Raw genomic sequence first — 11,351 nt, 5'->3', positions numbered from 1 at the left:
TGGGATCCGCCCAGCCCAATCCCAGACAGGCGACTTTCAGGCTGGGGGTGAGAACACAGGTATTTCGGGGTGGTGACCCTCTAGGGAGGTCATGTCAGGGAGCAGGGATTTCACCCCGCCGCAGCTCCCGGGGGAAGCTCGGGTTGGTGCCCGCAGCCCCCCCGCCCGCCCCTCGCCCCCCGGACGGCCGCAGCCCCGGGGGGGAACGGCGCGCACTTCTGCGCCGCGCATCTCCCTCGGGCGCGCAGCCCCGCTCCGCGGGGTGAGAGGAGATGGGAGGGGATGGGGGGGCCGCCCCGGCACCGCCCTGCGCGCTCCGAGGAGGAGGAGGCGGCGGCGGGGCCCCCCGGCACCGTCCACGTGGCTGGGGGCGCGCTATATGAGCGGGCAGGAAGCGCTGGGCCGGGGGGGAAGGGGAGGGACGGGGCGCCCGGAGAGGCTCCGCGGGCAGCGCAGGCAGACAGCGAGGTAGCGGCAGCAGCAGCAGCGGCGACCGCCCGCCCTTCCCTGGCCATGGGGCTCGGCGGCTCGCCGGCCCCCCGCGCCCCGCCGTGAGTACCGCGGGGTCCCCGCCGCCCCCCCCGCCCTCCTCCCCCGCCTTCCTTCCCGTTTACCTGCAAATCCTCCCGCTCCCCGCTGCTGCAAAAGGCTCGGCGGGAGTCTCCCCCTCCCTCCCAGCGCCTCATTCGGCTGATAAGTTGGGTTTTTCTTTATTTTTTATTGTTGTTATTTAGAAGCAGGGGGTGGCCCCGGCGCTAGCGGAGCTTGCAGCATCCTCCGGCGGGTGCCCCGGCGCTCCGGGGCGGGGAGGGCTTCGTCCCATCCAGCCGGGATTTCCCCGGTGGAGGGAGGCGGAGGGAGAGGCTGCGGGTGCCGAGGTGAGCTCCGGAGCAAGGCGCACCTTGGGGCGATGCCCGTGCGGCACCCGAGGGGGGGAGCTCGGCAGCGGTGCCGGGGGTCTGCCCCGCGGCATCCCCCGCTCCACGGGGGACCGGTCCTGCCCCCCGCCCCCGCGGCGGAGCCGCTGCTGCGGGGTGGGTGCTGGCAGGCGGGGAGTAGCGGGAGGGACCGGCCTGGCGGAATCCTGCACCCTGATATTTTTTAATTGTGTGTTTTATTTTTTTTTCCCCCGTGGGTAGGCTGTGCGGTGAGAGAGGCAAGCCAGTGTTACTCCGTTAGAGGGGAAAAAAGCAGGCTAGCTGCTCTAGGTACCCGCTCGCACATCTCTGCTTGCAGAATTAATTTCCAGTGGAGTGTAAATAACTAATCTTAGAAGTCAGCAGTTTGGTTGTTAGGTGTGCTTTTATTACACTCGATATATTTATCTATTTACTAAACATACATCCCAGCTCCTTACTGTGATTGATTTTAGTCTTGGCATTAATGAAAACAAACCAGTGAAAAAATGCCTTGATGCATATTTACTCCTTTGAGACGCACAAGATTTTTCAACTCTTTGTAACAGTTGGGCTTGTATGTGTCCAATACACTGAAATAACTCATTGTATATATAATTGTAAGTCTGAATTATATATTTGCCTGCTGGGCACACATGTTAAAGGAAAAACCTCCCTAATTATGGATCTTTCAGAGAGATTGGAAGGGTGACAAAGCCCTTGTAATCTTTTGGGTCAATTTTCATAAGCTCCAAAAGCTCTCTTTGAAAAGGAAATTAAATTTCAGTGTGGAAAAGAGACAGGAAATTCAAGGACATAAAAAAGAAAGTCCTTATTCTACTTTGATCCTGTCCTCAAGAGTTCACTTACGTTGGTGCTCTTCAGTGACATAAGTTAAAATGAAGAGTCGCCTTTAACTGGAGTCTTCCTGCCTCTTGGCAGTTGGGAAGATACTCAATTAGCAGCACACTCCTCCTGCATGTTATTTACACGGTTTTAGCTGGAGGGGTGGCTCTGTGTGAAGCATCTGCTTTGAAATACTTGGATCGCTACATCCATAGTGGCCCATTCGATCCATGCCAGCCAGTGCCTTCTGCAGCCGATATGTTCACCGCTCCTCATTTTTTACCGCTCGATCCAGAGCTGGTGGTGCTCTGCCCACTGTTTGTAATGCCTCAACAGGTTAGAAGAAGTTGGGGTTGGCCCCGGGTCCTCTTTCCTGGTTTTGGCAACGGCATGATGGTTATCTGCAGGGCACGACTGTGCTTGAGGTCCCTGCTGGGTTCATCTGGGAACTCGCAGTTTTTAATCTGTTTGAACACAGGTTCAGGTGGTGGCCAGGAGTGGAGGAGGGAATGGTTGCATGTGAATAAAAAAGGCGGATTTGCTGATTAGTTAAAGGTACTTGTTTTCTTGATTATCCTGAAAAAAACAAAACCCCAGCGTAGCTCTATGGTGAACTTGGCACTCTGTTCCTCTGCCAATTTCTCACCTCATTTACTCTGTTTTGGTGCTGCTGTAGGATAACATTTCAGCGGCAGTGGGTTTAAATCTGTGCCTCGACAAAGTCCCGCTCTACGGTCCTGTGAAACCAGCTTTAAAAGTACCTCTAGATTTTTAAAGTGCACTGCTGTCTAATATGCATTTGTTTTACCTTTCTGCTAGTAGCGTGTAAAAGCATAGTCACTGAAAGAGCAAAAGAGGAAAATCCAGTTCCTTGTTCTTTTGGCTCTCTCGCTTGGTGCACAGTCTGGTTGTGCATTGGAGACGGCGAGTTGCCCTGTTTGTATGAATTTTTCACACATCTCAGCCAGAAAGGAACTTGCAGCCTTGTTTGCAGTTTTTCTTCCAAACTTGACGATATTAATAATGGTGATGGCATCTCAGCTGAGGAATGTAGATTTAAAACTAAACATAATTTTATATAAGACTTTGTATTTGCTTATCAGTTTTCTTTTTTGTTTATGTAAAACTGGGAGTAATTTGAGGGGAAATTAGGGTCATGCAGATGGCAGTTCCCTCTTCTAGGTTATAAAAGTGTCTTTTATGCCAAGTGGATTGCGAATGCTGCTGTTAAATGATAATAGTAATACATTTTCATTAGGAGGTTCTTTTAGAAGTATTTTCAAAAGTGTGGTGAAGCAGAAATGTGCTTTAAAAAGCAAAGGAGTAAAAGCAAATCCAGCTCCATAGTAAATTTAAAGTGCTGTTAATCCCACCACCTGGTGGAGCTTTTCATGGCACAGGCTGAGGGAACTCTGAATAAGGATGCATTTTGTGTCTTGTTTCAACACTGTCAGACACTGCATGTAGAGTTTCTTTAACTTTTTTTCTTCCTCATACCAGACTTAATTAATTGTCTATATCTTCTATATATTCTGTACTTTGCAGAAGGCAGCATAGGACTATCGGTGTCTAACCTGAAACAGCACTTCTCTGTAGATAGATGAATCGGTGAAGTCAGAGATAAATTCCTTCCTTCCTGTCTTTGTCTTTCCCTTGCAGCACACTTTTTTCTTTTTTTTTTTCTAAGGCAATATAACGCTAGCACAGAACATGACTGTAACCTGGGCATCCAGAAGCTATTTGTTTTCACCTAGGAGCTCTTCTGAAGAGGAAGAATTATTTTTAATAGCCAGACCCTCTTCCAAGGTACTCTGATAAAACCTTTCAGTGCAAGCTCAGTTAGCTTTGTACTAATAATTTTGATCTAAATATTGCTATAAAATATTGGCTAAACAGCCTGAGTACAATCAAGCTTGTGAGGAGAAGAGAAGCAGCCGCATTTTTGACTGATCTGAGAGTACTGATATAGGTTAAAACATGGGTGTAAATTCCACTGAATAAGGCAAAGTGTGGAAGAGAGACTTTGCCCCTCTCTGAAGTATGTAGTCCTGCCTAACTGCATCAAAGCCTGTCTGTCATGTTTGTATTATGCCTTTTAACTGCTAAATGAAAATCTAAGTAAGTCAGAGGTATGCAAGTTAAAAATAACTTTAGGACGACCTGTCAGCTCACACCTCGGAGTGAAATTACTTATAACAGTGAGAAACTTCTTTATCCCATACAGATGTTTCCTGAGCACTATGACTAATAATGCAAGTGACACAAACTTGCAAACAAATTGCTGTTGTAAATCACAGAATCAGAGAATCACAGAATGGCTGGGGTTGGAAGGGACCTCTGGAGATCATCTAGTCCAACCCCCTGCCAAAGCAGGTTCCCCTAGAGCACGTTGCACAGGGTCACATCCAGGCGGGTTTTGAATATTTCCAGAGAAGGAGACTCCGCAGCCTCCCTGGGCAGCCTGTTCCAGTGCTCTGTCACCCTCAAAGAAGTTTTTCTTCATATTTAGGTGGAACTTCCCGTGTTTCAGTTTATGCCTGTTGCCCCTTGTCCTGTCACTGGGCACCAGTGAGAAGAGTCTGGCCCCATCCTCCTGACACCTGCCCCTAAGGTATTTGTAAGTGTTGATAAGATCCCCGCTCAGTCTTCTCCAGGCTAAACAGACCCAGCTCTCTCAGCCTTTCCTCCTAAGAGAGATACTCCAATGTTTGTATTGCTTTTATTTCTACACTGCCTGTGTCAGCAAACAACAGAATAACGGAGTCTTCCACTAGCCTAGGAAGGTGGTAGCCCCCATCTGCCTCTCGAGTCCTGGCAGGCACAGTATGCCTGGTCCCAACAGTGAGATGGATAAATGCCTGTGTGGCCCATCCAGAGCAGGTCTGCTGCTTGAAGATTGACTCAAGTCAGCACCCAGTAGGTGTCTGCTCCAGGGAGCTGTGAATCACGTACCAGGCTTCAGGGATCTTTGCTTCTCAACCATAGGCACTTAGTGCCATTTCAACTGAACTATCTGTCCTGGCCTTCTGGAGCTGGTCCAGAAAAACGTGAGTATCATCTGAATCCATGTGTCATATTTGAGAGCCCAGGAAGGTGGCTTTGATGTCTAGGGCATCTCCAGTGGCATCTGAAACCTGCGGGAGCTAGATATGCTTTCTGGGCACTAGCCTTTAACTTATGAATTAGATGATAATGTTATCAACATGAGTGGCTTCTATTTGGGACGTAATATCATTAGAGAGGAGCTGTCTCCTACCTTGTGTGACTCCTCTTGTTCTGATAAGGCCTCTGGGCCACCCTGACACTCATTAAGGGCAGCCACAAAGGAACTGTTGTCACCCTTCTGGGCACCTTTCCCACTCTTTGGCAGGGGGTTACCCCAGCCTCCTCTTTCCACGGGTGCTGAGTGTCCCATGCTGTGGCTTTTAAGTAGCAAACTCAAGTCACTTCGTGGAAAATGTCCTATAAGGCTTTGAAAAGCTCCTGTAAGTCAGGGCTGCACAACACCCACATCTGTGAAATATTCGAGTGTGGAAAACAGGGGTCCTTGGGGGACAGGGAGCTCTCTTTAAAAGAAACTCCCAATAGCATCGGTAGAAGCTTGTTCTGAAGCGTGAGTTAAGATTAGGGACATTGTCAATTGTGAAGACTGTAGTAATTGTTAAAATGCAATTCTGGGGGGAAAGGAGGGCGGAAAGCAATTAGTTCCTGGCTCTGCTGTGCTTTGAAGTGCTCTCGATTAAGTTGCTTCATCTGGACTGATGTGCACATCCCTCCTCTGGGAAAAGAAGACTTGTGCCCTGCGTATGAGATGACAATGCCTTTGTTTAAAGTGTAGGTGCTGATCAACAGCCGGCTAAACATGAGCCAGCAGTGTGCCCAGGTGGCCAAGAAGGCCAATGGCATCCTGGCCTCTATTAGGAATAGTGTAGCCAGCCGGTCTAGGGAAGTGATCGTCCCTCTGTACTCGGCACTGGTTGAGGCCACACCTTGAGTACTGTGTCCAGTTCTGGGCCCCGCACTTCAAGAAAGATGTTGAGGTGTTGGAGCGAGTCCAGAAGAAGGCAACCAAGCTGATGAAGGGTCTGGAGGGTCTGACCTATGAGGAACGGCTGAGGGAGCTGGGGTTGTTTAGCCTGGAGAAGAGGAGGCTCAGAGGTGACCTTATTGCAGTCTACAACTACCTGAAGGGAGGTTGTAGTGAAGTGGGAGTCAGCCTCTTCTCCCAGGCAACTAGCGATAGGACAAGAGGACACAGCCTCAAGCTTCGCCAGGGGAGGTTCAGGTTGGACATTAAGAAGAATTTCTTTTCAGAAAGGGTTATTAGACATTGGAATGGGCTGCCCAGGGAGGTGGTGGAGTCACCATCTCTGGATGTGTTTAAGAAAAGACCGGACATGGCACTTAGTGCCCTGGTCTAGTTGACAGGGTGGTGCAGGGGCAACGGTTGGACTCGATGATCCCTGAGGTCTCTTCCAACCTGGTTGATTCTGTGATTCTGTGATCTCAATAGAGCCGTTGTTTTCTGTAGTAGCTTTTCCATTTCTTTGGAAGTCCTTTCTCCCAGCAGTAGTTTTCGATGCAGGCTTAGCCCTCCATAGCTTTCCACCCCAAAGGGTTTGAGTAAAGGGAGACAGAGTGGCTGGGGTCGGAGCCACAGGGTCCAAACATGACCTTCCCCACCTTCTTGGTGCCTGACATAGGACTGCTGCTGGCATGGAGGTGGCCACACATACTCTGGGTATTGCTAAAAGTCCCTTGAGCCAGATCACTCCTTATCCATCCCTTTGGAGGATTGTTCTACAGAGCAAAAACCAGAACAGTGAAGCTGAGGTATTAAATTGGATGCAATTTTCAAATGTCTCTGGACTAGATAATTGCTACTGACATTTTCCCAGAACTGATATTTTTTTAATTTGTTGGGTTTTTTTTTTAGCTATGCTACACCAACACAAAACACAGGTTATTCTTTTTGAAGGACACTACATTATTTCTGGAGTCTGGATCTTCAATCAATGACTTAATCTTACATATCTGAAATGCTGCGTGTGCTGACATGTCATAGTGCTGTACCAGCTCGACAAAGAAATCTAATTCTATCAATCAAATCTGCCAGCTCAGTTAATATGACCCTGCCAGGGAAGCATGAGGCATCACCTCCATTTTTTTTATGTAGGAATCAGGTTCCCTGTCTCCAACTCAAATTCAATGCATACTACACATGGTCAGATTTGGATTTTGTTTTTTTTTTAAGGTACCTTCTTACATCCTGGCATGTAAAACCATAGATCAAGTTGGAAGATGTCATCTGAGTATTTGGGTTGAAACATACGGGTTTGAGTCCTACAGAAAATCCTTCTTTGGGATTAGTCTTGTAGCAGAGACCTGTGTTACTTCACCCTGAGACTTCCTTTAGTCTGGGCTATGGTGATGCCTTTTACATGATGTTGTGATTTAACCCCAGCCGGCAACTAAGCACCATGCAGACTCTTGCTCACTCCCCCTGGTGCGATGGGGGAGAGCATTGGAACGGTAAAAGAGAGAGAACTCATGGGTTGAGATAAAGACAGTTTAATAGGTAAAGCGAAAGCCATGTGCCCAAGCAAAGCAAAACAAGGAATTCATTCACTATTTCCCATGGGCAGGCAGGTGTTCAGCCATCTCCAGGAAAGCAGGGCTCCATCTTGCATAATGGTTACTTGGGAAGACAAACTCCATCACTCCAAACGTCTGCCCCTTACTTCTTCTTCTTCCCCCAGCTCTATATGCTGAGCATGGTGTCATATGGTGTGGGATATCCCTTTGGTCAGTTGGGGTCAGCTGTCCCAGCTGTGTCCCCTCCCAAATTCTTGTGCACCCCCAGCCTCCTCGCTGGTGGGGTGGTGTGAGGAGCAGAAAAGGCCTTGACTCTGTGTAAGCACTGCTGAGCAATAAAGAAAACATCCCTGTGTTATCAACACTGTTTTCAGCACAAATCCAAAACAGAGCCCCATACCAGCTGGTATGGAGAAAATTAACTCTATCCCAGCCAAAAACAGCACCTATGACCTGCCCTTGGGCAGATACAGGCTACAGCCTACATTAATGCAGGACTTTAGCTGCTAGTGCTGTTGCTCCATGCATCTAATGCTTTCTCTTACTAGATCTTGATTTAAGTGCAGATGATCTGACTTAGATTTTTTGGTGACAAAACAGAGGAAAATATTTGTTTACATTGAATCGAAGCAAACCTTAAACAAAGGCAGGTCAAGATAATTATGCTTTGGATCAAGTGAGTAATTCCTGCTTTTTTGTTTTACTTAATCTTAATTCCAGGTCCATTTCAAATCTCAGGTAGTCAAAATTACTTGTTTTGAAAGAACCAAGAAGAAAGTTTGCCTTCAGAAATGTCAGAATGATTGATGTGACCTGCATCAACACAATTTATGTTGGCTGATGGCAGTACTGAAATTATACCTGAATTTGGGTTTTTGTTTCTTGTCTCTTTGAAACTATTTTTGTATTGAAGTTATTATTCTTCAGAAGGTTCACCCAGCTTTTCTCTTCAGGGGCAACTCTGTGCCTTTCAAGTAAAGAAAGGATCTGCCCTGCTTCTCAGTCTAATGCTTATTAGAAGAATTAGAAATCTTCCCTTCTTGCTCTCTCTCCTCTCTTTCCCTCTCCCACACCCTCTGCTTTTCCCCTTCAGATAAAATTTGCTCTTGTTGAAAAGCGATGACTGTGTGATCAGGTCTCCTGTGGCTTCACTCTGCATCTTACAAACCGACCTGCTGCTCTTCCCAAACAGTGGCTTAATTCTAGCCTAAAAATTCACCCTGAAAAGTAAAAATGAACTTTTGCTTGCCCTGTATCCCGTTAACAAAGTTCAGCGTAAACTTCATATGTTAATGCTGAGGGCTACCTCATATCTCCAGGTGATCAAGCAGTAGCACCAGTGGAAACACAAAGCAGGTAGGTATTAAGTTTGCAGACAGGACATGGAGGCACATACAGTTCAGCAGCTGAAAACACCATAACCTCTGCAATGATGTTATGCAAGTTATGATGAAGTTATCTCTCATGCTCTGGAGATTAGGCTGTAACGGCAGCATAGAAATGCAAGGAGAAATTGCATTAGCCTTTCTAAAGGGTTAGTAGTTAAACAAACCCTTGCAAAAATTTCTCTTGCTTAGGAAGGCAATATTCAAATATAAAGTGGCTCTTGTAGAATATTGTATGGAAATCACAGTTGTCTTTTATGGTGCTAAGACAAGGAAAACAGTTTGGAAGGGTAGTGTGGGGATGCTTTATAAATTTGGCAAAAGGCAACTCCTTTCTTTCAGGCTACCAGAAATGCCTGTGGTGTGGCTTACCTGTGTAACTGGGGACTCTGTAATGGATTCACGGGGAGCATCTGGGCAGGAGCCACAGCTGTGGGGCCAGAGGATACAGCTTTGCTTCAAGATCTCCTCTCCAGGCGAAGAACTTACCTCCACTGATGTAATTGTGATGTTGGCAATGTGATGATGTGAGGTGCCCAGTGAAACACAGTGTGTGTGAGATACTGAGAGCTTCTTCAGAGCTTCAGGGATAATTTTCCTAGTTTCGTCTCCATTTCTCTCCTTCCTGTGTATGCACTGAAATGTCCTTCAGTTCTGCTGTTCTGGTACCCTTCTGTGTTTTTTGTCCCTCTTTTGCATGTGCTCTTCCTCTCATCAGTCCCTTTTCCACTAATGCTCCTTGCTAGAGGAGAACAGACTATTTTCTCGTTTCCCACCACTCCCCTTCCTCTGCCGTGTTTTGTTCTCTGCATGCCAAGGTCAGAGCGAACCGAGAGGCTGGGAGAGCCAGGGACACTTAAACTTTGCATCTGAGGACAAGTGCATGGTGGTGGAAGGACACACTTGTGGCTGAGAACCCGGAGTCAGCTTGGAGAGCTGAGCCCCGTCCCATCTCAGGTCTCTGGTCCAGTCTTGCCAGCTGTAAATGATAGTGTTTCAGTTTCCTGGAGGTTGAGTTCGGTCTGTAAAATGTGTGGAGGTTCCAGTAAAGGTATCAATATTGCCCTTTTGACCAACAGCTTGATTTTGAAACAGGAAAGTGAAAGGAAATCTTCAACCGCATGGACAGAGAGCTTTAGAGATGGGACACTGGCTTTAGTGATTCACTGCCTGCCACTCCATTGAGTAATGCAGTCATCAGAGGTGTGCAAAAGCACTGTTGAATCAACAAAAATCACCTATATTTCTTCTTTGGCTACTGCAGTGAGGTTATCACCGTAGTGCTGCAAGGGTTGTGCAGTTTGGTACTTCGTCCACGTGGCTGTTGGTGCGCTGCTTTTGCTTACCTGGTTCCTGAGACCTTACAGAGGAATGTAAAGTGTCATTGACTCACTGTGGCTGTCGCAGCAGATTTGCTGTGAACATTGCAAAAATACGCAAAAAAAACAGATATGCAAAATTAAAAACTGCTTCAGACCAGAAATGATGGAGAAGAAGCCTGTATCATGGTAGCAGGATGTGTGAAATAGCAGCAGCTACACAACTCTGTGATAGAACTGCGGGGCTGCTGGAGCACAGCCGTCCTGCCATCTCAGATGGCCACTTCATTAGCTTGCTAGGGCAGCAAGATGTATGTGTCATCTGAGAGACAACCTAATAAAGCAAACCCATTAAAAAGCATGCTGATTACAGACAGACTTCACCCCAGGCCACCAGATGAGGTTTGATAAGACTTGTTTAACGATACACATAGTTGTGTGCAATATTCTGGTGCTTTTTGGCCCCTTTGAGAAACTAGAAATGTTTCATTCTCCTGCAGGATATGTGCACTGTAAAATGTTTGAGGACACTGGAGAACTGTGATGCATATTCCAGAATGAGGAAAAATGGGGTGATGTAAGTCTCTTACAAGTGCGAATTTCACTCAAGTTACAGGAAATAAATGTGATAGAAATTGAGACACCTACTTCTATTTTTTTTAATGGTCCTTTAAAATCATGGAAGTTTTCAGAAAAAAAAATATATATGTTGATCAATATATATATTGGTCCTCCAAGTGTTGCTGTGATTTGACATAATGCTCACAATTCAGACAGTTAAATTACACCAACAAGAGCTGGGTGTAAATGCACAGTTAAGACACTGATTTGTGCCCTACTTGGGCTTCTCCTGAAGCACTGTAAATCTGGTGTGTAAAATGGCCAATGCTTCAAACAGAAATAAGCCTCGAGCAGCTACATAAGTGGTTGTGAGGCCAAAGAGCGAAGGAGCAGGAGACGGATGCTGGTTGTTGAAAAAATACAAGGTTGTTAAAAAAAATACAAGGTGATACAGTAATTGCAGAAGTGGCTAAAACATTTGCTAGTAGCAACGAGACAAAGGAGTTTAGAATGAGTTGCCTGTGCGCAAGGCGAGAGTCTCATGTTGATACTGAGTTGAGTGTAAGTACTGGCAGAGGATGTTGCTATGTCATTGCAATTCATTCTGGGATTTTTTTAATAGAGAGGTTTGGATGGAAAAGAATCGATAGGTTAGAATTGCCATCCCAGCTCGTTCGGAGGGGGATGGCTCTGTTTCACAGAGCACCAGGAGAAAAGGCTGCTTGTTTCTTCCTCTGCTGACCCACTGC

The 11,351-nt window shown here is 46.8% G+C and overlaps 1 protein-coding gene across 1 annotated transcript in view; it reads left to right on the top strand.

Annotated features, from left to right (window-relative positions):
• The first annotated feature begins 461 nt into the window (after window positions 1-461).
• Window positions 462-11,351, top strand: part of ST3GAL1 (ST3 beta-galactoside alpha-2,3-sialyltransferase 1) — an 83,774-nt gene continuing 72,884 nt past the window's right edge. Inside the window, exon 1 of the mRNA XM_068395973.1 lies at window positions 462-551. The gene's annotated coding sequence lies outside the window, so the exon portion shown is untranslated. The remainder of the gene's footprint in view (window positions 552-11,351) is intronic.

Source organism: Nyctibius grandis, chromosome 3 (assembly GCF_013368605.1).
Source record: "Nyctibius grandis isolate bNycGra1 chromosome 3, bNycGra1.pri, whole genome shotgun sequence".
Lineage (NCBI taxonomy): Eukaryota > Metazoa > Chordata > Aves > Nyctibiiformes > Nyctibiidae > Nyctibius > Nyctibius grandis.
Note: the sequence above shows the minus strand (reverse complement) of the source record. Positions and strands in the feature narration are given on the sequence as shown.